Source organism: Humulus lupulus, chromosome 8, assembly GCF_963169125.1.
Source record: "Humulus lupulus chromosome 8, drHumLupu1.1, whole genome shotgun sequence".
Classification (NCBI taxonomy): domain Eukaryota; kingdom Viridiplantae; phylum Streptophyta; class Magnoliopsida; order Rosales; family Cannabaceae; genus Humulus; species Humulus lupulus.
This window is the reverse complement of record NC_084800.1, coordinates 123,809,375-123,834,975: the sequence shown is the minus strand read 5'-3', so window position 1 is coordinate 123,834,975 and position 25,601 is coordinate 123,809,375. Positions and strand designations below refer to the sequence as shown.

At 39.9% G+C, this 25,601-nt stretch overlaps 1 non-coding gene across 1 annotated transcript; it reads right to left on the bottom strand.

The window, feature by feature from the left end:
- Positions 1–23,633: 23,633 nt before the first annotated feature.
- On the bottom strand, positions 23,634–23,740 carry LOC133799031 (small nucleolar RNA R71). The gene has a single exon (XR_009876239.1). It is a non-coding gene; the product is annotated as a small nucleolar RNA R71 (small nucleolar RNA).
- Positions 23,741–25,601: the final 1,861 nt, after the last annotated feature.

Sequence of the window (25,601 nt, the reverse complement as noted above, 5' to 3'; positions counted from 1 at the left end):
CCTGTCTTTGCCTATCTGTTGGTCAATGTCATAGCGCTGGGCGTCGTTACTGTCCTCTTTTTGCTGAGGTTCTTCCGTCCCACAAGTAACTTATACTTCCCGGGACTCCTCGCCTCCGTCATTTATGACCATAGCTTTATGCCCGGGTTGTGATTTTCCCTTCATAGAAATGTTGTAGCATTCTCTGGCAGTGAGCTGATCACCTCTGACGGTGCATATTCTCGCAGCTGAGGGGAATTTTATTGCTAGGTGGCGGATAGAGGTTGTGGCTTCAAATGCCATCAACGCAGGTCGGCCCAAAATCACACTGTATGTAGCTGGACAGTCGATTACCACGAACTCAACTAGCTTGTAGACAGTTTGTGAACCTTCTCCCAATGTTACAACTAATTCGATCAACTCGATGGCTACTGACCCTTCACCAGAAAACCCATATAGAGTCATTGAGTTCACCTTCAATTCTGCTAAAGACAGCCCCATTTTTTCCTAGGTGGACCTAAAAAGTAGATTCACATAACTCCTATTATCTACTAGTGTCCTCCGGACCCTCTGGTTGGTGAGTTGAACGGTTATGACCAAGGGATCGTTATGTGGGGATTGAACCTGGCTAGCATCCTTCTCTGTAAAAATGATTGGTTGTTTTTCCAATCGTTGTTGTTTTGACAATTGTTGTTCTGGAATGAACTCCACTTCGTTATGGGTTTTAGTTCCTTAATGTACCTATTCTGGGCCCCTCTGTTCGTGCTTACCAGATGAGGTCCTCCCGAAATGGTGGCTATATCTCCCCTTATTATCGGAGGAGGATCATCCTGATTTTCTTGAGCTCCGATTTGACTTACTAGAGCTTCAGGGACTGACGGAGGGTTTGGTCCAGCAGGATGATTAGGGACCACCCGATTTTGGGCGCTGGGCCAAAGGTCCCGCTCTAATGAGAGTTTCGATCTCATCCTTCAACTGTCAATAATCATCAGTGTTATGACTGATATCATTATGGAATCGACAGAACTTTGAAGGAGAAGGATCTCTCTTCGCCCTCTGGTTCTTCAACGGCTCTGGCTTCTTCCATGGAAGGCGAGTAGAATTTTCCAGGAAGATGCGCTCCCTAGTATCTATTAGGTCGGCATAAGTGGCGTAAACAGGCTTGAATCTCTCCCCCAAAATTATTTTTCTTTGTCATGCTCTGGTCACCCTCGCCATTTCCCTTCCTCTTGATATTTCCCCCTTGATTATTCCGGGTAACGGTTTGAGCCGTAGCTGCAACATCCGTTACCACTCCAACAGGCTGGACAGGGATCTGGCTGGTTCCTGTGACCAAAGCTCGTGCCTCCTCTAGGTTAATCCACTCTTGAGCTCGGGCCAAGAATTTGTCAACACTCTTAACTTCTTTCCTTTGAAGTTCTTGCCACAGGTCGCCCCCGACGAGGATTCCTGTCCTCAGTGCCATGAGCTTGGAGCTGTCATCAACATCCCTAGCTCGTGTAGCAACATTGGAAAACTAACTCAGATATGCCTTCAACATTTTTCCAGGTTGCTGCTTTACATTGGCCAGTGAATCAGCCTCAACTCGAGCTACTTATGAAGCTCATAATGCTTTTTCGAACTCGGAGGAAAACTTCTTCCACGAGCTTATGGAATGTCTCTTGTACTGCTTAAACCACTGCCTGGCTGGCCCGGCCAGAGTTGCAGGGAATAAAATACACCTTAGATCGAGTCTAACATTGTGAGCCATCATTATGGTGTTAAACATTCCGAGGTGATCTGACAGATCTCCATCTCCATCAAATTTTGACAAGTGTGGCATTCTGAAGCCTACTGGATATGTGGCCGCTGCAATATTTGGAGCGAAAGGCTTGAGCTCATCCTTTGAGTCGCAATCGTCTTTGTCTTTTCCAGATAAAAGTTTCTTCATTTGCTCTTCCATCAGAGCTAGTCTCTCGAGGGTTTGGTCTCTGGTCCCTAGGTTACCTGGAAAAGATATCATTATTTGATTTGCCTTCAGTTGGTAAACACAAGGCTCATCAATATTTTGTTCAAAGCCATAGGTATTGATTATTTCATCAAACCAAAGGTTATAGGAACGAGAAGCTTGCTTAAGTCCATAGATGGACCTATTAACCTTACAAACTTTTCCTTCTTGTCCAGCTACTTTAAATCCTTCTGGTTGATCCATATAAATGACTTCGTCAAGCTTTCCATTAAGAAAAGTTGTCTTGACGTCCATTTGCCAGATCTCATAGTCGAGAGTGGCTGCTATGGATAAGAGGATGCGAATGAACTTGAGCATGGCTACCGGACTAAAAGTTTCCTCATAGTCCACGGCTTCTCTTTGGGTATAACCCTTTTGCCATTAATCGAGCTTTATAAGTCTCGATATTTCCATCAACACCTCGTTTCTTCTTGTAGATCCACTTGCACCCAATGGCCCTAAAGTCACTAGGTGCTTCCACAAGATCCCAAACGGAATTTGAGTACATGGACTCCATTTCCTATTTTATGGCTTCAAGCCATAGTTCCTTTTCAGGGCTTGCCATTGCCTGTTTGAAAGACAACGAATCATCATCACTAGTGCCACCAACAACCATATTGGTTTCACCATCCAAACTATAGCGAACTGGGTTCCTAGAAACCCTCCCACTACGACGAGGCTCTGTGACTGTTTGCTCAGGAACAGTGGTAATAACGGTATGTTTACTTATCCTATCAGCTGTCAATATTGGTCCAGTCCGATGTAACAAATACATCCGATCTTATCTACTTTGCTAATGTTCTGGAAAGAACATAACACTACAATGTGTAAGTAGATCATATCGTAGATTGGCAAGTTAGTGTAAATCTTATCCACTGACTAATCTTAGGACTAACCTATTTTGAATATATAATCATATTTATATTCCACTGTGATTACGTAACTATAAATACGATTAGGTACATGCTCAGGATTTAATAGAAGTTTATATTAAACAAATAATCATGAAAACAAAACATATGAGCAAACTGATTGACCAAGTCAAAAAATGATTTCTATTCTTTTATTAATAATAAATGAGATTACAAAGAAATTGGGTTTTAATTAGGGCATAAAACCCCAACAAACTCCACTTGCACTAATTGAAACTAATGCATTAATTCTACTAATCTCATTTCCTTGATATGCTTATCAAATGTAGCTTCTGGTAGTGTCTTCATAAACGGATCTGTAAGATTGTCTTTAGTTGCAATCTTCATAACCTTCACATCTCCCCTGGCCACATATTCTCGAATAATGTGATACTTCCTTTCTATATTCTTACTCCTCTTGTGACTACGAGGTTCTTTCGAGTTGGCTATCGCTCCTGTATTGTCACAAAACCACTTAAGCAGTTTATCTATTTCTGAAATAAGACCAAGATCCAAAAAGAACTTCTTTAGCTTGACTATTTCCTTAGCTGCTTCTGACGCGGCTATGTACTCAGCCTACTCAGCCTCCATAGTGGAATCTGAGATTGCAGACTGCTTTATGCTTCTCCATATCACAGCTCCACCCCCAAGAGTAAACACCATTCCAGAAGTAGACTTCTTGTCATCGACATCAGTCTGAAAATCTGAATCTGTGTAGCCTACAGGGTTCAAAACACTACCCTTGTAGACTAACATATAATCCCTAGTCTGCCTTAAATACTTCAGGATATGCTTAACTGTTATCCAATGTTTCGGTCCTGGGTTTGACTGATACCTGCTCACTACTCCCACTGCATAGCAGGTATCTGGTCTAGTACACAACATGGAATACATCAGACTTCCAACTGTAGATGCGTAAGGAACTTTTCTCATTGCATCTTCCTCTTCAGGAGTCTGGGGAGACTGCTTCTTTGAAAGATAAATTCCATGGCGGGATGGTAAACGTCCGTTCTTGGAATTTGTCATTGAGAAACATTCGAGAATTTTATCTATGTAAGCTGCTTGAGATAGAGCTAAGAGTCTATTATTTCTATCCCTGATGATCTGGATACCTAGAACATAACCTGCTTCACCCAAATCCTTCATCTAGAATTGAGTGCTCAGCCAATTCTTCACATCTGATAATTTCTTAACATTGTTTCCAATGAGTAAGATATCATCTACATAAAGAACCAGGAATACCATTATTTGATTTGCCTTCAGTTGGTAAACACAAGGCTCATCAATATTTTGTTCAAAGCCATAGGTATTGATTATTTCATTAAACCAAAGGTTATAGGAACGAGAAGCTTGCTTAAGTCCATAGATGGACCTATTAACCTTACAAACTTTTCCTTCTTGTCCAGCTACTTTAAATCCTTCTGGTTGATCCATATAAATGACTTCGTCAAGCTTTCCATTAAGAAAAGTTGTCTTGACGTCCATTTGCCAGATCTCATAGTCGAGAGTGGCTGCTATGGATAAGAGGATGCGAATGAACTTGAGCATGGCTACCGGACTAAAAGTTTCCTCATAGTCCACGGCTTCTCTTTGGGTATAACCCTTTTGCCATTAATCGAGCTTTATAAGTCTCGATATTTCCATCAACACCTCGTTTCTTCTTGTAGATCCACTTGCACCCAATGGCCCTAAAGTCACTAGGTGCTTCCACAAGATCCCAAACGGAATTTGAGTACATGGACTCCATTTCCTATTTTATGGCTTCAAGCCATAGTTCCTTTTCAGGGCTTGCCATTGCCTGTTTGAAAGACAACGAATCATCATCACTAGTGCCACCAACAACCATATTGGTTTCACCATCCAAACTATAGCGAACTGGGTTCCTAGAAACCCTCCCACTACGACGAGGCTCTGTGACTGTTTGCTCAGGAACAGTGGTAATTTCTTCATTTAAATCAACTTGCATCAGTTGGACACGTGGTATGAAGTTTTGGACATAGTCATTTTCCATAAAAGTAGCATTCGTAGAAGTGAACACTTTTTTTTCTGAATGACTATAGAAAATTCCACCCCGAGTACCTTTAGGATAGCCAACAAACATACAAACTTCAGTTCGTGGTTTTAGCTTTCCTTCCTTTTTCCTCAGGACATGGGCGGGACACCCCCAGATTCTATAATGGCGTAAACTAGGTTCACGACCATTCCAACATTCTAAAGGTGTTTTGGGGATTGATTTAGACGGCACGACATTGAGAATGGCGTTCGCGGTTTCAATTGCATGTCCCCAGAATGAAGTTGGTAGAGTTGAATAACTAAGCATCCATCTAACCATTTCCAATAAAGTTCTATTCCGGCATTCCGCTACACCCTTTTGTTGCAGAGTACCTGGGGCAGTAAGTTGTGATAAAATCCCAAGTTCAGTTAAATGATCTTGGAAATGCATATCCAAATATTCTCCACCCCTATCAGATCACAAGATCTTTAACATTTTTCCTAATTGGTTCTGAGCCATAGCTAAGAATTCTTGAAACTTTGAAAATGTTTCTGATTTCCTATGTATTAGGTAAAGACATGAGTATCTAGAGTAATTGTCAATGAAAGTGAAGAAATACTCAAAACCACCCCTGACTTGTACATTCAAAGGTCCACAAACATCTGAATGCACAAGTCCAAGTGGTTCTTTGGCCCTATCACCCTTTGCAGAGAATGGACGCTTAGTCAGTTTGCCTTCTAGATAAGATTCACAGACAGGTAATTCACCTAAGGTGAGTTCCCTCAAAGGCTCTTCCTTTGTAAGTCTTTGAATCCTATCTTAGCCAATGTGACCTAGTCTCAAGTGCCATATACGTCATATTATCGTTATCGGTCTTTTGATGTTTATTGGTCCTAGGTTTAGCTACTTTGAATAAATCATTGTTAAGAGCGAGGGGTTTGTTAGGTCGCCGAATATAAAGCCCGTTTTCCAAACATGCAATACACAATTGTGATCCATTGTAAGAAATAGATATATTAGAATTTGTGAAAGTCGTAATAAATTGTTCTAATTGCAACATGGAAAATGAAATTAAATTTCTACTAAAATCCAGAATAAAAAATACATCTTTTAAAATTAAGTATTTATTTCTGAACTTCAGACGAGCTCTTCCTCTAGCTTGGACCACAATGAACTCTCCGTTCCCAACTCTAAGCTTTAAGCCGTCTTCGTCCACTTCCTCCCACGATTCAAGAAGCTGTAAAGAGTTACAAACATGGCTAGTAGATCCAGAATCAATAATCCAAACAGATTTATCATTCTCTAAAACACATGTTTCTAAGATAAATGAACTATAATTATTACATTTGTTTTTCGCTACTAGAAACTTGGGGCAATCTTGTTTCCAATGCCCCTTCTCTTTGTAGTGAAAACACTTACCTTTACATTTCTTGTTTTTCTTGTTCTTCCCCTTAGGCGTCTACGCATTTGGTTGTGCACTCGTCTTTGAAGCCTTTGTAGGCTTGGGGTTATTATTTTGTCCACCTTTCCTCTTGTTTCCAACTTTCGAAGATGAAGCTTGGTTAGCTTCAGCCTTAGCTGGATCAACAGTAGTAGTAGTTGTCTTCTTTTCTCCTCCCTACTTGGTCCACCCATGACAGACTCAAAAGCTTGAAGCTCGTTCATGAGCTGCATTAGACCATAGTTGAGTTTATTCAACAAATAGTTGGTGGTGAACGACAAGAACGCTGGAGAGAGACTGTTGAGGATTAAGCCAACTTGAGTTTCCTCATCTATTGTTGCTCCATGCAGTTGAGCTTCCTGAAGTAGTTTGTCATTTTGATTAGATGATCACGGACATGTTGAGAAGGTGCCATCCGAGCATTGACATATTTCTTGGTGGCCTCAAACCGAGTCTGTGCTGACTTGGCACCAAACATGTCTTAGAGTTTATCCATAATTTGGTAGGCTGTCTCGACATTCTCCATCTTTGTCTTGAGAGTGTCGACCATACTAGTCAACATGTAGTGTCGCGCCTTGTTGTTAGCCGCCTGCCAACGCTCATACTTCCCTCACAGACTTGGTAGCTCCTTTAGCTGGAACTTCAGGGGATTCCTCAGTCATGACGAACTAGGAGTTGTCACCAATCAACACAATGTTGATGTTTTGCTTCAACTTAAGGAAGTTTTCTCCAGTGAGTTTCTCCATTGAAAGTTGAGAAATGATGGGAGTAGACACAGCCATACTTAAAACTACAAAGTATCAATAAAATCAAAATCAATCACTTTTGCTCAATGAAACTCCTATTCACACGAATTTCAAGAAATAGCACAACATATATAGAAAATATGTACAATATGAGAAAAAATATCAAAATAATCATATCTCTATTTCTTTAGGTTTTTAACTAATCTATGATATCCTTGTCCCAGTTGGCGAGAGTCAAAAAATACCATTAGTTAAATAAAGTTGTAAACTTGATTAATAATGGACACAATTATTAACAACCTACTATTCGATCAAAATAAGAAAACAAAATCTCTTATTTTATGAGCTAGACCCACGGTTTCGATAATCACAGATTTAGTCCTAGTAGTCACCGTAGGAGTGATTCTAGTAGAATTTGACCTATAATTATCTATCTTTCGAAGTTTAACCTTGTCAAAATAACTAATGAACACCTTCCGTAGGGGGACGAATCAAATCGTCTCGAGGCCCCATTAAGCTATTGACTTTGTTAAACCAACGGTGGAGATCGAATATAATTCTTAAAATAAGCTCATTACAACATTAAAATAGTATTTTGAAAATTAATGACTACGGTTTACCAAAATGTCACATTGAAACAAATTCAATTAATTTAGAATTAATTTGTTGCTAATCAATATTTAGGTTTAACTAATATAATGAACATATACAATTAAGTCCAACTCAAGTAAATGAGCTTTAACAATTGGGCTTGTATGGAGGAGGGTTGGGCCTAGTATGTCGTTCCCACTACAAAGGCCCCCAAACTTCCATACAAGGTCCAAAAGACAGAAATTTAAACCTTCGTTTTATTGATTGTTATTAATTGATTAGGCCCACTATAGTCATGCAAAGCAAATGAACATTCACAAGTGGAATCACCCACAAGAGAGGAATTTAAACTTTACATTTTCTAATGGGCCCAAATAAAACCTATAATTTTATGAATATTTTATTTGGCAAGAAATCCATATATCTAACAAACATATGGGCCACTATATGCATCCAAGCCCAATTGCAAAAATACAACATATAGTACAAACATACATGTTATAATTGGATGGGCCTAATCATGTTACTATATGAGCAATTATATGAATTTATGCAAAACTACCACAATTAATTTTCTAGAATTTATCAAAATTTTTGAATAAATTAAATTTTTACAAAAAAATAAGTCAATTTAAATGAAATTTATCAACAATTAACAATAGTTAATTTAAATTTCATTTATCAACAATCAACTTAGTTTAGGTTAATTTGAAAAACAAATATTAATTTAATTTAAATAGGATTTATCAACAATTAACCAAAGTTAATTTAAATCCCATTTATTAAAAAAAATATATATGTAATTAATTGGTTGAAAAAAATAATATTTTTCAAAATTTAACCAATTTTAAATATTAAAATCAATATCTTAACTGTTTTTCAAAAATATCTTGTGTTGTTACAACAATAAGCTAATATTTTAACCATTTAAAAAAATAAAATATTAATAGTTATAACAACCTTAAAATATCTAAAAACAGTTAAACAAATTCAAATATCCATGAAAATATCTAACTAACAAATTTCAAATGATTTAAATATTAAAAACTATAGAATAAACAGATATTTATATTTTCAAATATAGATTTAATAGAAGTATTAAGTATTTAAAAGAAAATATCTTATATATCTGATATCTTAATTCTAATATTTTAATATATTAAAAAATATAAAATTAAGTTGTTAGTCTATTTTTAAATTTGAATTTGAATCTTTGTAAAAAAAACTCTAATTATTTAAATCTCAATTAATAAAAATATTTTATTTTAAAAAACAATTTTAAATGATAAAACAAATCTAATATTTTTGGCTTTGATTATAAATAATTAATTTTCACATTTTAATTTTAATTTTTTTAAATTTTCAAACAAAAAAAATTAAAATTGATGAACGGGTACTGTTCACCTGGCTGGGCGTGCGACTGGAGAGGGCGTGCGCGCACGCGCGCGGACGGTGGCAGGCACCGAGGAGACGCGCACAGGTGGGTGGGGAAACGCACGTGCATGCGCGTGCTAGTGTGCGCACGCATAGGCAGCCAGGCCAAAATTTTCTAGAATTTTTTTTTGTGCAATTTTTCAAATAAAAAACTTTTTCTAATTAATTTTTCAACATGTTTTACACAAAATAAATCATATATAAAAAAAATTAATGGCATAGAAAACACTACAAAATAACCTAAAAATTGCTAATAATTACATAAAATCAATATGAAAACATGAAAATTCGTCCAATTATTCAAACACATCAAATAATTCAATTTTTTAACATGTTCATGAATGAAAATAAAGATTACCAAAGACTCTAAGGCCAGTTGTTGGGAAAACTTATACAAGATCTTTGTTTACCCTAAAAACGGCTACTGATGACATGGCAAGGATTTCTCCTACATAGTTGACATGTGGCAGAAGTATTGCTCGACTATCGACCAGAAGCACATCGCTTCGCCAGGGATTAATTTTTAGATACGACTAGGCTGGTCGTGTAACCTAATTTATTTCCTTCTTAAACTGTAATCTTATAATAATTGCATTGAATATTTCTTCATTATTATCTTGATACGCAATTATTAAGGAGAGATAGGGCACGTTGTCACATGTAACCCTCCTTGAGCCTATAAATATACATGAAATAGCTCAAGGAAGGGACTTTTGATCCCTAAATCTTTTTGCTAAGATAAAGAAAAAGAGAGAGCTATAGTGCAATTATCCATCGTTTTATTGTATTTCTTTCGAAGGTTGGTGAAACTCAAGAACCCTAGTTCTTTGATCACTGCTTTGAGATTCAATCTTAATAATAGCACTAAGTGGACGTAGGTCATTACCATTGTTTGGGGCCGAACCACTATAAATCCTTGGTGTTTTCTTCTCTTCTATTAGATTATCTTTCTTACTTGCCATTTTATCTTTTGTCGTATATTTGATTCCGTGTCGTTGGCCAAATCGTGGGTCAACATTCTGATGCTCTCGTTGAGAGTTTGACAAAAAATTGTGAAAAAATCTAATGGCGAAAACATCCAAGAAGTCTGGACAGGCTGCTGGCGCTGCACCATCCCAACCTCCTCCCCCAAATGTGGCTGAGAATGAACCACATTTGGAGTTCAATGAGGAATAATTAGATTCTGAAACACTGAGGACGACGCTAGGAGTGTTGCAAGATGAGTTGGCTAATCTGAGGGCCAATCAGGAGAATGCTGCGGAGACAATGGTGCTGCAGCAAAGAGAAATAGAACGCCAGCGCCAAGAACTGAGTGAGCGGCAAGTGGAAATGGATCGTCGGCAGAGGGATGCCATGGCCGCCCTTGAAGCAGCCATTCAACTGGCTAGGAGTCAAGCTGTACCAGCCTCCCAGCTAGATCAGCCACCAAACGCACCACCTTAAAGAGGTCCCAATCCAAGCCCTCCGCTCCAGCCAGCAAGCCCTCAAAGGCCAGAGCAGCCGCCTATGGCTCAGGATGATGTCCCGCCTAGGGATCGTGAGCAGCAGCCTCCAACCCAGGCTAGTCGAGGCAATCCCCAGTGCCCGAGGCAGAATAGGGCAAGGCAGCCGCCCCGTAGCCCTAGACACCCAGAGGACGAAGAGCCAAATCCATCGAGCAGGGGACAGCGTCCTTCTGCCAATAGAAGGAACATCGAGCCAAGCTCTGCGGTCAAGGCCCCCCCATGTCATAACAATGCACGGGGACCCAACGACCAGTGCAGGCCTCCCCTTGACGCTCGGGAAATGCCAGCCCGAGGAGGAAATAACGTGAACAGCCGGTCACGCCATAGTCAGTCACAATTCAGAGATGGCCATGACTATAATGAAGCTGATTCCGACAGAGGAAATGCTAGCGGGAGAAATGAAGAAAGAGGTGGAGGCAGAAGTCCCCCACCTAGAGAGAATAGGCCAGCCAGCTACAACGCTGGGGGTCAACCCAGGCAGCCGAACGTCTTTAGTCGGCTAGGAGCTAGCGATTAGAGACGTAGAGACGATGATCTAAGGGATGTACTTAACGACCGCGCGTGAGAGGCACGACGAGTACGCTCCCCTGGCACCGGTGGCCCCAGCAGTCCCAGAAGTTGTTCAAGCTCAAATTGATGCCCTGAACCAGGTGGTACATCAATTGGTCGGGGGACGAACGTCCCATATTGAGTACGATAGGAGGAGGGGCACCCCCTTTGTACAAAGGATTGCTCCGGCCGAAACCCCCAGTAAGTTAAAGATGCCTACCTTGTCGAACTTCGACGAGTACGGAGACCCAGTATCTCACGTTAATAAGTTTGAGATACAAATGGACATACAAAAAGTGTCAGAAGATGCCTGCTATCGAATCTTCCCTGCGACATTGTCTGACACCGCTCAGGAGTGGTTCTTCAAGTTCCCTCCTGCTAGTATAGTATCTTGGGAGATGTTCATGAAGGAATTTTACGGACAGTTCTATGCGGGTCACGTACACCCCATAGAGACCAACCAACTGGTCAAGATACGCCAGAAAGAGGGAGAGCCCTTGAAAGAATATGTCCAACGCTTCATGCGAGCAGCAGCTGGAGCCATGACAGTGGGCGATAAGGGTAAGATGATGGCTCTAACTGCTGGGGTTAGGCGCCATTCACCCCTCTGGAGTAGCCTCAGAAAGAATGGGGTAAGAAATACCCAAGAGTTTTTGGATCGGGCTGATCGATACATCAAGCTCGAAGACGCGATTACCAACGAAGGGAAATCACCCACAAAATACAAGGGTCTCAAGGAAGAACCCGCCAAAGCTGCCAACGGGTCGGAAAAGCCCCATGGCAACGGGAATGGAAATGGTAGGAACAGTGCAAAATGGGCGAACAATGAACCCTCAGCTTCTGAGAGTAAACGCCCCAAAGGAAATCGATATGAGCTAAGATTCACCAACTACACGACCCTGGTCGAAAGCCGAACTGAAGTCTACCAAGCGACCAGCTCAAGCGTGCCTTACAAACGACCCGCAGCTATAAGGAAAGATATCTCCAAGAGAGATACGACAAAGTTCTGTCGTTTTCACAACGACTACGGGACATTTAAGAAGATATGTGCGAGCCGTGGGAGGGTCTCAACGAGAGGCTCAAGGTGGCAATGAGCAAGCGCCTGCACACCAACGCTCGCCACCTCTACAGCCAGCTCCTGTGGCAGGCACTTTACTCACCATCTGCAGAGGCCCACATATTGCAGGAGACAGTGGGAAGGCAGGGGAACGATATGCTCGAACCCTACGCCATGACCAGGACATCGAGATGATGAGTGTGGAAGATCGAGCACCAAAAAAAGGCTCGTACAGAGGAGGAATTGATAACCTTCTCTGATGACGATGCCCAGCACGTGCAATTCCCACACTCCAATCTGCTGGTCGTAGACGTACAAATTGCCAACATGATGGTGAAATGGGTGTTGGTCGACACAGGGAGTTCGGTCAACATCCTATAAAAGTCTTCGCTGGAAAGAATGAAGCTGTCCGTCAAAAACCTGAAGCCATGCAACCAAACCATCTATGGTTTTCTGGTGAAGGGCTCGCCCCAACAGGGTCGATTAGGCTTCCAGTTACAGCAGGTACTACGCCTGCTAATAGGATATTACTCACTACTTTCATAGTAGTTAATTGTCCTTCAGCATACAATGCTGTAATTGGGAGACCAATTCTGGTCGACCTATGAGCCGTCACCTCGATATGGCACCTCGCCATGAAATTCTCGACCGACGCAGGGGTAGGATGCGTCTTAGGGAATCAGCGGGAAGCAAAGGAGTGTTACAACGCCTCGATCACCAAGGCAAAGAAGGGTGTATCGAGAGATGCCCCCGGGAAAGAGTTGCAAGTGGCAATAGATGCTCAGGCCCACTCGGGTGATAATGTCACCAAATAGGGCGTTGCCCAAAGTGAGGATAGAGATTTGGATCCTCACTTTGGGGATTTTGAGGAAGAAATTGGGCCCATCGAGGACCTTGAGGAGGTCCAACTCGATGAAGAAAATCCAACCAAGGTTGTGAAAGTCGGTAAAAACTTAGAGACAACAACAAAACAAGCACTGGTGGAGTTTTTAAGGAGAAACCAAGAAGTCTTTGCCTGGTCGCACAAAGACATGGTCAGGATAGACCCTACAGTCATCAGCCATGTCCTGAACATCGATAAGAGTTTTCCACTAGTGCAACAAAAAAGAAGGCTGCTCGACAAAGATAGGTCTAAAGCCTTAAAAGAAGAAATCGAAAAGATGAAGGAGAATGGGTTCATCAGGGTGGCGTTTTATCCATCGTGGGTCTCAAATCCCATGCTAGTTCCCAAGCCGAATGGAAAATGGCGCACGTGCATGGATTTCACAGACCTTAATAAAGCTTGCCCCAAATATTGTTTCCCATTCCCTAGAATCGTCCAGCTGGTCGATGCCACTACAGGGCATGAGAATCTCTCATTCATGGATGCATACTCCGGGTATAATCAGATTAGTATGCATCCCCCTGATGAGGATCACACTAGCTTTCAGACTGATACAGGGCTTTACTGTTACAGAGTAATGCCATTCGGTTTGAAAAACGCTGGTGCGACTTACCAGCGACTAGTCAACCACATGTTTAAGGAACTGATCGGCACAAACATGGAGGTCTACGTCGACGACATGCTGGTCAAGTCAAAAAAGGCAGAAGGGCATGTAAAGGATTTGCAGGAATGCTTCAACATCTTGAACAAATATCAGATGAAGCCGAATCCCCTTAAATGCTCCTTCGGAGTAGGATCGGGGAAGTTCTTGGGATTTATAGTTAACTCGAGAGGAATTGAAACCAATCCCAAAAAAATTAAAGCCCGGATCGATATGAAATCGCCAGCAAAGATTAAGGATGCTCAAAGTTTAACCGGAAGAATTGCCGCTCTCAGTAGATTCATTTCAAAGTCAACAGATAAGTGCGTTCCATTTTTTAATCTACTTAGAGGCAACAAAAAGTTTGAGTGGACGAAGGTGTGCGAGCAGGCTTTTCAAGCATTAAAAACTCACATGGCGCAACCACCTATCCTGTCAAAGTCGGTCGATAAGGAAACTTTGTTCATCTACCTGGCAATCACGGAATATGCTGCTAGTGTCGTTTTAGTAAGGGAGGAAGAAAGCGTGCAGAAGGCTATTTACTATGTAAGCAAAAGGCTAATTGGAGCAGAACAGCGGTACCTGCCCATCAAGAAGCTAGCCTATTGCCTAATTTTGGCCTCCAGGAAGTTGTGGCCTTACTTTCAAGCTCACCCAATCACGGTTTTGACCGACCAGCCTCTACGGCAAGTCCTGCAAAAACCAGAGGCTGCGGGTAGATTGTTAAAATGGGCTGTCGAACTTGGGCAGTTCAATATATCTTACTTGCCGCGAGCAGATATAAAAGGCAAGCCCTGGCTGACTTCATTGCAGAGTTCACTGAACTTACAGATAGCGAGCAGATTGAAGAGCCTAATGAGCTTGAGTGTTAAAGCCAAGCTCCCTTGTGGAAATTATTTACGGATGGTTCTTTTAACGAGTGCCACGCTGGAGCAAGAGTGATATTGATAACGCCAAAAGGGCATCGATTTCACTGCGCAATCAGGTTTGACTTCACTGCTTCTAACAACGAGGCCGAGTATGAAGCATTACTTGCTGGGTTGCGTTTAGCTAGGGATATGAGTATAAAGATTCTCGACATCTACAGTGATTCTCAGCTGGTGGTGAATCAAGTCATGGGAGAATACCAGGTGTGAGGTTTAAAGATGGTTGCCTATTTGAACAAAACAAGAGATTTATTGGCTCAATTTGACAAATACACCCTCCAGCAGGTACCTCGCGACCAGAATTCCAATGCTGATGCTTTGGCCAAATTAGCAAGTGCAAAGGATGCAGATACTCTGAATATAGTATTGGTTGAGCGGCTGTCTAGGCCAAGCATCCAAGCAGAGGAGACCACTATGGTGATCCAGATGGTGGATACATGGATGGCACCATATATAAAGTATCTGACGCAAGGCGTGTTACCAACGGACAGAAACAAAGCCAGGATCCTTCAGCGACAAGCTGCTAGGTATATCATGGTCGATGGAATCTTGTACCGAAGGGGATACTCAATGCCACTCCTTAGATGTATCCCAAAAGAAAAGGCCAAAGAATTGATGAAAGAGGTACACGAAGGCTTTTGTGGAGACCATGCTGGGGGGCAAAGCTTGTCAAAAAAGATACTGAGGCAAGGATACTTTTGGCCCACAATGAATGAAGACTCGATGGAGTTTGTGTGGAGGTGCGACAAGTGCCAGAGGTTCTCCAAAATCCCACGAGCAGCCCCCAATGAGCTTAAACAGATGCAATGTCTGTGGCCGTTTACAGTTTGGGGCATAGATCTAATCGGATCTTTGCCCACAGGAAAGGGCGGCGTCAAGTATGCTGTGGTTGCCGTCGGCTACATCACTAAATGGGCCGAAGTCGAGCCGCTCACAACCATAACGACCAAGAAGGTGCTGGATGTTGTGATAAAAAACATCGTGTGTCGCTATGGATTGCCAAGGAAAATCGTCTCGGATATCGGCACCCAGTTCGATAGTGATTTGTTCACGGATTTTTGCGGGCGACATGGCATTATCAAGAGCTTTTCTTCAATTTCTCATCCACAAGCAAATGGACAAGTCGAAGTGGTCAACAAAACGCTAAAGGATACACTAAAGAAAAGACTAGAAGAAACTAAGGGGGCATGGCCAGAACAATTGCCTGAAGTCCTTTGGTCGTACAGAACTTCCCACCAAACAGCAACAGGCCATACTCCATTCTCTTTAGCTTATGGATATGAAGCTATGTTGCCTGTTGAGTTAGATCTGCCTTCGCATCGCAGAATAATGTACAATCAGGGCTCAAACAACCAACTACTGATGGAATCCCTAGACTCGGTTGATGAGAAGCGTGAGCAAGCCCAACTCCGAGTAGTTGCGTACCAGCAAAAAGTCGCTCGATATTTCAATTCTAAAGTTCGAGAAAGGAAATTCAGTGTCGGAGATCTGGTACTTCGAAGAGTTTTCCTGAGCACCCGCAACCAAGCTGCTAAAGTACTCGGACCTAATTGGGAAGGGCCATACCAGATTGAAGAAGTCCTTTACCCAGGCACCTACAAACTTGCTCGCTTAAACAGAGATCTCGTTCCTCGCTATTGGAATGGAGAATACCTGTGCAATTACTATCAATAAACAATCCTTCTTAAAGGATTGGCTTGTATTAATTTTACTTTTTACAAGTTATGAAAAAGGGTTGGTCATTTTATCTTACTAATCGCTTATAAGTGTAAGATCTTTTTGATCACTCGTACAGACACGTTTTGTCCATCTATTACGAGAAATATAAGGGACTGTGCGCAGCCAGTCATTCTTGCCAATTATTGTATTTTATACAAGTATTTGCTCATTATGTGTGTTGTTTTGTTGTATTATAATTTTAATTATTTTGCTACGAGCAGTATTGTTCAAACAGGTTTTGGTCAAGGTAAGTGACCAAGGACCTAAAGCTCCTCGATCACTTGACATAAGTGTAAGATCTTTTTGATCACTCGTACAGACACGTTTTGTCCATCTATTACGAGAAATATAAGGGACTGTGCGCAGCCAGTCATTCTTGCCAATTATTGTATTTTATACAAGTATTTGCTCATTATGTGTGTTGTTTTGTTGTATTATAATTTTAATTATTTTGCTACGAGCAGTATTGTTCAAACAGGTTTTGGTCAAGGCAAGTGACCAAGGACCTAAAGCTCCTCGATCACTTGGGGGGCATATAAGGTATCTCGTAAGCAAAGCATATCGAAAGGTATGTAAACACATGAGCAAAATAAGTGAAAGCATGCTAGGGTACTTAGAGTATTTTTAAAAAAAATTTGTATTTTGTTAAATCAAACCAAAGTACTATGCTAAGTTCGGTCATGCAAACAGATGTTATAATAAGATGCAAATATATTATAACAACAAAATGGATCATTTTACACTGCGAGTAGTTGATGCTCGGATGTAATTGTTCAATTAAAAGTAAAAGCTGTCCATGCAGCAATTAATAATCAATTGGAAAATAAGTGTCTTTACATCACGACCTGTAGGCTGTGTACTTGAAAAATTAAAAGAAAAAAAAATTGCAGACTACGAGGCTGAAGGATCTTGAGGGATGCCCTGGTCGACGACATCTGTAGCTTCATTGTCCGCCCTGTCCAAGCCAGTTGCCAAGGAAATTTCGGGCGAAGCAGGTACCCTTGCTCTCTCTTCTTCCGCCAATCGAGCAACGCAGCGGGCTATCTTAGCATGCCTAGCGCGCTCGGGAAGGTAGCTAAAGTCAGCCCCTTGGTTATGTTTCCAGAAGTCATAGAAACACTTAACCGTGGCGTTCTTGTACCTTTCCAAATTGCTGGCGTTGGCTTGTTCAAGCTTCTCGATCTGGCCCTCCAAGTTTGTAGTCTCTTTTCTACTCGCAGCTAATTCCTGCTCGAGCTTTTTAGCCTCACGATAGTTGATACGGTTAGACTCCTTGAAGTTGTCTTTTTGCTCGATGGCCTTATCAAGATCAGTCTGCTTCTCCCTTAGCTCCTCAGCCAGTTTGTTCTTCTCCTCGAGCACCGCCTCAAGCTGTTCAGCGTATTTCTCTTCGACAGCTTTGAGTTTGTCAGCGTACCGTTGCTCCAAAGACTTGGACTACTCGGTAGCAGCGCTCGAGCGGAGCCGGCCGGCAGTAAGGGTCAGTAATGCCTGCGATCAGAGCAAAGGTTAGACTAACTGTAGAATGTAAAATGGTTGTCTCCACAGAAAAAGATAACTTACACTGGCGAACTCATTAAGTGCGCGGGTTAGGATTTGGTCGACGTACATTGTCTTCGTCAAAGCCATCGCCTCTCGGCAACGATCGTGCTTCAAAATTTTGGCGACCCTGTCTTTGACCGATCTTAAGGCGCGACTCGATATGTCACCCCCTGTGGAAGCAAGACCAGCCTGCTGAGTCTGGTCGGTTGGGGCTGGAGGAGATGGTGTCGACCCAGCAGGAGCAGGGGGGTTTGCTGCTCGTGAGGAGAAGGAGGTGGTGTTACATTTGCTGAGGGTTCGTCTGCCGGAGGGCCTGCAGTACGGGCTTTCTTGGCTTGAGGCATTTTACTGCTTTCCTCGGGATGCCTCTTACTCAAGGGAGCTTCGGGAGCCTCGGGGGCACTGTATATGTCGAACACATTCTCTGAGTCCATGTCTGTAAGAGAAGCAAATTCACGAACAGTGAGATTGTATAAACAATTGAGTATGTTATGTCAGGAAAAGAAACAAAGAGAATTGTGAGTGAAATACCCGAGCTATCATTACTAGTCGCTACATTATATACTCTACTAGTCTTACACTCACTCTCTGGCATGAAGAAGTCTGAATCTAAATTGGGAGCGTACTTAAAATTGCCGTCCCCGTCAAATAAGTGACAGGGAATTGGCAAACTATCTAAGAGAGAGAGATCAGTACCGTTCTCATCCGAAGATTTGTTGAGGAGCTCGAGAGGTTCAGTGGCTTTCTTTTTTTCCCTTTCCCGGTTGAGCGAGGGGAGCAGCAGCCGCGGGGTGCTGGAGGGTTCCCTGATTGTTACTCTAGTGTCCCTCCTCGGAGGGGGTTGTGACACGTCTGGGTGCTGCTTGAGAACCTCTCCGCTGGTGGCACTCCCCGCTGTTGACTCCCTCACATCTTGGTGGGGTGCTAAAAGCCCGACCAGCCTCAGGTTGGCCTCTATGACCAGCTGTTTGACACTTTTCTCTATGTTGGTCATGCTGGCCAGGAGGGCTGATCACATCTCCTTGTCTGGAGTAGGGTCTGGTCGCAACCATGGGCCTGAAACGTACTAAATTTCTAAGGAAAATGCAACAAAAATTGAAAAAGATTGACGACCAGCGGTACAAAGACTTTACCTCCTTGAGTGAAGGCCAAATTATTCGCGACCATGTCAGTTGTCAAGAAATACTCCAGATGGTACCCCCCCCCCCCCCCCCCCCCATGTTCGAGATGTAGGTGGTGTCAGTTAGGAAAGTGTGACCTATTTCCTGGTGACAAAAGTGGAAAAACCCCGTGTTTTCTTGGTTGGGGTTAGATTTTAGGTCGAACAGATAGTTGACCTCATGTGGAGTGGAGACAGGCCATTTTTTGTGGCTATAAAGGATATAGAGTGCAGCAAGCATTCTATATCCGTTGGGAGTTATTTGAAAATGGGTGACCCCGAAGTAATTGGCCACCCCCTGGAAAAAAGGATGAAGAGGCAGGGTAGCTCCTGCCTCAATGTGATACCTCGACCAGGCGCTGAAGGCGCCTCTAGGCAAGTTCGCCCGTTGGTCTTAAGTGGGTTGAACTAATATCACCCCAGGGAGTCCATATTTTTTTATGTAATTAGCGATCATCCTGATCGTTACCAGGCTGACAGGTGCGACGTACCATTCAACATCTGGTTGAACGACGTTTCGGGGCTGAGCACGAGTTTGAATGTTTGGGTCAGGGATATTTCTTTCCCGACCACTGGTCGAGGGAATTCCAGCCTGAGGAGCGGGCTGGTCTGAAGGTTGGGAAGATTTCTTTTTCTGGGCTTTGGATTTTACTCTACCCATGGCTGGAAGGTTTATCTAAGGGCTATTGGGTGGGGTTCAAGAAAAAGGAATCTCTGGTACCAGCTGCGACGGATGCTCCTCGTCTTCAAGTAATTGGGCAAGCAAGTCATCGTCGATAGGCTTCTCACCTCCCCAAGGATCTTGCATGAAGAGTTGCGAACAAAGAAAGGGGGAGGTGAGAACGTAAAGCCTAAAAATATGTGTTGAAAGTTAGAATAACATTGCTCGCATATAAAAGTTAAGCTTTTATACAACCAACAACATTCTATTAAAAACACTAAGTTCTATGCGAGCAGTTTGAAAAACAAATTGAAAAGCAGAAGTAAAAAGTTTTTCGGGAAAAAGCTTTTTCGACTCCGAAGGGGCGGGAAAAACCCAGTTTTTCAACTAGCCTAAAAGTCAAATTTTTACTTCGATTTTACGCCCTAAGTCTACAATCTCGACTACCAAACTGGCTCTTAACTCCTACAAGATGTTGTTTCATCACCCTTTCAAGCATCAGTTAACATTCCCAATCTCCCCAAAACAATTTCAGTCAAGAACTCAGAAATCATAAATAGAGATAAACAAGTATTGCATGGCATATTAACAACTGAAAGGTTTGAAGAAACGTACTTGTATAAAAGATGGAGTACAGTTCTGAGGTGCTAAGTTGATTTGGCTGGGCAAGAGCTTCTTGATCCGTCTGAGTTTCTGGAAATATAGCTCCCGGTTCTTCAGTTTTCTTGAGGATAAAGTTAAAGTGTAAAAAGTAAAAACTGATTCTGAAGGGTTATTTATATTAGCTGAGGAGCGGTTACCAAAGTAATCATAAAGGGTAACTTTTCAAGGCATGGGGAAGTGTGGTAGTCGTCAGAAAAGTTATTGGGAAACTGAAAAGACTTGATTGGACATGATTGATCACCTTTTTTCGAGAAAGCATGGGCGGCTCTGACAGATTTCGTGGGGTATTCGAAGAGTCAGTTTCCTAAGTTTACTTATTGCTGGTCGCAACAAATAAACTTGGGGGCAAATGTTTACCCTAAAAACGACTACAGATGACGTGGCAAGGATTCTCCTACGTAGTTGACACGTGGCAGAAGTACTGCTCGACTATCGACCAGAAGCACATTGCTGCGCCAGGGGTTAATTTTTAGATACGATCAAGCTGGTCGTGTAACCTAATTTATTTCCTTCTTAAACTGTAATCTTATAATAATTGCATTGAATGTTTCTTCATTATTATCTTGATACGCGATTATTAAGGAAAGATAGGGCACGTTGGCACATGTAACCCTCCTTGAGCTTATAAATATACATGAAATAGCTCAAGGAAGGGACTTTTGATCCCTGAATCTTTTTGCTAAGATAAAGAAAAAGAGAGAGCTATAGTGCAATTATCCATCATTTTATTGTATTTCTTCGAAGGTTGGTGAAACTCAAGAACCCTAGTTCTTTGATCGCTGCTTTGAGATTCAATCTTAATAATAGCACTAAGTGGACGTAGGTCATTACCATTGTTTGGAGTCGAACCACTATAAATCCTTGGTGTTTTCTTCTCTTTTATTAGATTATCTTTCTTACTTGCCATTTTATCTTTTGTCATATATTTGACTCCGTGTCATTGGCCAAATCATGGGTCAACAATCTTTATTCATTTTCATGTAGATCTAATATTAAACAAGTTAATATGAGACAACCTAGAACATGTTTCTAAAATTGAATTCAAAGAGAAATAATGATAAGAATAATTACATTATACACAGCGAAATGAATGAGTCATTCCTTCAGTTTCTCTAACCATTGTATCCTTTCTGTCGTAGAGTATTACCAAGAAACTGAACCGATCTTCTATTATCTTCACAATCTTCCAAAGTATCGTTAGAATCACCTAGACTAGCGTGGACAATTCTCAACACATGAGATAGATACAGAGAGAAGAAGAGAAAGAATAATGAGGCTTAGAAAATGAATTATGTTTAGAGAGAATATAAAACCTATCAGAAAACCAGTGTCTGTCATCTTTCTGATTTATGTTTATAACTCTCTCTTAACATTCCTTTTATAGACTCAATTAACTCATTTATTTAATTAAAAAATCAATAAAATAATAGTCAATAATCAGCCCTAGGTTGAAATTATCATGGGCTTTAGGCCCGTGAAATTTCTCATTTGCTTATAAGCTTATTGGACTTAAAATCAAGGCCTGTATTATTTTCTATTAATTTAATTGATTAAATAATTATTTAAATCATTTATCAAATTAATTATTTATAATTTGAACATTGATTTAAAGTTATTTATTAATTTAAATACCAATTTATCTTAATTAATAAATCTGCCATAATTTCTCTTTTCTTCTCTAAATTACATAACTCTGTGAAATTATTCAAAATTGACCGGGTCAACTTTGATAATTCTAATCGATAACTAAATCAATTAATTCAGACTATCTAGATGCTTTTATCCAAGGTACAGCGGGGACCATGAGCCTATGAAATCAAGCTCCAATAAGTTATCATAAATCTAACAAATAAATTTACTAACTTATTAATTCCTCGTGACTCCACTAAAGACTCAGAATTGCACTCTTGAATTCATAGAAAGCTCTATAACAAATATAGATATGCTATTAATTATCCATTGTTACAACCATAATTGTCACTCAATCATTTATAGACGGTCTACAATGATATGGGACTAAAATACATTTTTACCCCTCATTGTATTTTATCCTTAAAACACTTAGTTCCTTGTAAATGATATTTCAGTAAACTAATATTAAATACTGAAATGAGATCTCTATCATTTAGCACATTGAACCAAACTAAATGGAAACCATCGTTTCACTTCTTCACCAGAAGCTATAGATGTTCATATTTATGATTAACACTCCCACTCAATTATACTACCGAGTTCCCAAGATGTAAGAGCATGGGCTAGTCCGTAGGGTAAGCTGGTAACGAACAAGTCAAAGAACTCAAATAATAAAATCAGTTAGAATACTAACCACTCGGAATTGAGATTGAATTGGCATATGGTCAACTATATGATATGACTAGAATAGATAATAGCTATATGTTTACTTATCCTATCAACTGTCAATATCGGTCTAGTCCGATGTAATAAATACATCTGATCTTATCTACTTTGCTAATGTTCTGGAAATAACATAATACTACAATGTGTAAGTAGATCATATCGTAGATTGGCAAGTCAGTGTAAATCCTGTGCGCTGACTATTCTTAGAACTAACTTATTTTGAACATATAATCATATTTATATTCCACTGTGATTACGTCACTATAAATACGATTAGCTATATGCTTGAGATTTAATAAAGTTTATATTAAACAAATAATCATGAAAACAAAACATGTGAGCAAATTGATTAACCAAGTCAAATAATGATTTCTATTAGTTTATTGATAATAAATGAAATTACAAATAAATTGAGTTTTAATAAGGGCATAAAATCCCCAACATATAGATTTTTCTAACTAATTTCTAGTTAATTTGATTATTATTTAAAAAAAACTAACTAAAAATCATAAAAAAAAAATAGTTATTTATATATATATTTTCCTTTCTTCCTTTATTTTCGGTATAACAAAAGAACAAAAAAAAAATTATATATATAAATTACATATAAAAAAAACGTAAAAAACAAATAAATTTTTTTCTCTACTTTTTGGATACATAAAAAAAAAACATTATATAAATATACATATATATAAACTTATATTTTTCTTTTAACTATAATTTCATTTCTCTTTCTTTTTTTTTCTCTTAATTACTTTATTTTTTTTAGTTAAATAAATATTTGTAGGGAAAAAAAATAGATTAAGCTTGCTATTTTATCTTAATTTCAATTATCTTTTTTTTATTTTATTTTTGTATTGATTATTTGGTTGCTTTAAGTTCGACCAACAATCTAAAACGACAAATTTCCACATTTTCCCAAAATGATAATAAAACGTTCTATCAAGTTTGAGAAAGATTTAAGGATCTGTTAAATCAGTGCCCGCACCATAGCTATGAGAACTAGAGTTTGGTCAGTTACTTCTATGAAGGCCTCACGAGTCATGAGCGCCAGTTTGTAGAAATGCTATGCAATGGTGAATTCCTCGAAAAAGAGCCGGACGATGCTCTTGAATATCTCGAAGAAACTGTAAAAAAATCTCACACCTGGACTAGTCCATAATGCAATAGAAGATTAGACATAAAATTATGTATCAATATAACTTTTACTAATTAGAAGCACATAAAAAGAGCATGACTAGTCCTATATATTATTAGTACAAGTAAATAAATATAAGAAAATAGAGATTAGGATGAAAGAACATAAATAACTCAAATATATTATATTAAGAACATAGTAAATCAAAGTAGCAAAATAACATCACTAACATATGGAATCATCTCTAACCTTCCTAGAAAGATTAAGCCATTATGCTCATGATTCTCAAAAAATTCTAAGAAGAAAGTGAGTAGAATTTTCGCTATAGCTTCTTTACTCTAAGAATTACATACCAAATGTGAAAGAAGAGTCCCTATTTATAGTGGAAGAAAATGACTAAAAAGAAATTTAAACAACAATTGGGGTTTACAAAATAAATCTGAAATATTATAATAAAATATGATTTTGAAAAATCAAATCTCATTATTAATATTAACCTAGCTATTTTGGTGAATGATTATTTTTCCATTTTTCTAAAACACCACAAAATATGAGCATAAGAGCTTAAAATGGAAAGGTGCAAAGCCTAAAACCCACAAAAATTGGGCTGAAAGGTGGCTAAAAGTGTTGACCAAGTGCAGCCAATAGAGGCGCGCCAAGTGTCCAGGTGGTGGCAAGCTTGGGCATGGGCTTGTTTGGCTCATTTTGGGCCTAATTCCCTTAAAAAATGTCACTTTTTCAACTCTTATTTCAGTTTTAATTATTTCTTTCTTCTTTCTTCTTTCTTTTTCTTTATGCCAAAATACAACTTTAATTCCTACAAAATAACAATAAATTAAATCATAATCAAATATTTTCATTTATAAAATAAATTATATTAATTCCATGAAAATATTAATTGAACTTAATTTATTTTGACCATTAAAATCAATAAATATGCATTTTTCACCACCAATCACCAAGAATGAAGGATTCATTGCTTGGTTGCGAGGGTAGGACAATGTTCTCAAGAATTGATCCTCGGTCTAGTTATTTCCAGCTGAGGATCAAGGAAAGAGATATTTCAAGAATTACTTCTTGGACCAAGTAGAATGTAATGGATTATCAGTGAAGGCTCTTAAACTGACCAATGCTCTAGCGGTCCAGGTTCGACAAGCAGGGTTACAGGTATGATTCCATAAGGGATAAGTTTTGATTCTTTAGAGTATATTCAAGGCTTAATTATGGGAAGTAATGGGGTCGTGAATGAGTTAATTAGGATGGAAATTGATAAAGGAATGCCTTAAGGGCGAAAAGCATAATGAAATCAGTAAGACACTTCAGCTACTACTTGAAGCATCTTCAAGGACATCCATACCTTGACTGAAGTAACGTAAGAACCTAAAGTTGGTCTAAATGGATAATTGCATACTGAATTTTCATAAGTTAGAATGAAGATTGATTCTTACGTGATGGTATTAGACTTTGTATGTAATGGACTGGTACAGGAGAACGATGCGAAGGACATTGTCCTTGCTTAAAGTTTGGAATTACGATGCAGTATGTTATGAGTTAGGGTGTGCCTGTATATACACTGAAAGGGTGATCATTCGTACCTCACAATGGATGAAGGGGTAAGGACTTAGATGTCTACATTAGATGTCGAGTTAACAGTAATGCTGGTTAGCCACGGTTAGAATGAAGTAATGACCGGGATTGGTTTGGAACCTGTGAATGATA